Genomic DNA, 731 nt, shown 5'->3' on the forward strand with positions numbered 1-731 from the left:
GGGGGGGGGAAAGCGGCAAAACAAATGTGAGCCAAAAATTTCGAAACAAGAAAAGCAACGATCAAGGGCATGCACACATTAATAAAGTCGACCTATTAGGGGAAAATAAAAGAATCGACCTATTAGTTTCCATATCCTGAAATTCAGGATTCAAACATCAAAATTATACAAAGTATCGCAATCTTTGTGTTACCAATAAACTACAAATCAATAGGGTTATTAGGCCATTATTAACGGCACAACTTATTAGATGTTCTTAGCCTAAAAATATGTTTAATAAATTGAACAGTGGCCTTAGAACAGATTTTTAGTTTTTGAATTAGAACAGTTTTAAGCTTAGTTCTTTGTTTACGTGGCTTTACGGGAATGGTTGAGAATTTTTTGCAATCGAGATAATTTTTATTTCTCTTCCTCTTCCAAAACGCAACTAGGTTTTCTTCGAGAAAGAGAGAAAACAGCGAAAGCTTCGACCCGCTTTGCAGAACCGAGTCAACCCGACCAGACTTTGTTTCGTTCCCTCTCGTTTGATCGATCGGCCGGTGCCTGATTGCGTTTTGACTCCCGAAATCTCCGGCCAAAGTTCAATCTAGGTTTGTCATTTCATATTCCTAGTTACAATTCTGTTATCTCATAAAAGATCCTCTCTTTTTCATTTCTGGGGTTGTGTGTTGCGATCCGGTTCGATTCTATTGATCTGGTGGCAATGATAGATCTTTTTGTCTCTCTCTCTC

Source organism: Camelina sativa, chromosome 3 (assembly GCF_000633955.1).
Source record: "Camelina sativa cultivar DH55 chromosome 3, Cs, whole genome shotgun sequence".
Lineage (NCBI taxonomy): Eukaryota > Viridiplantae > Streptophyta > Magnoliopsida > Brassicales > Brassicaceae > Camelina > Camelina sativa.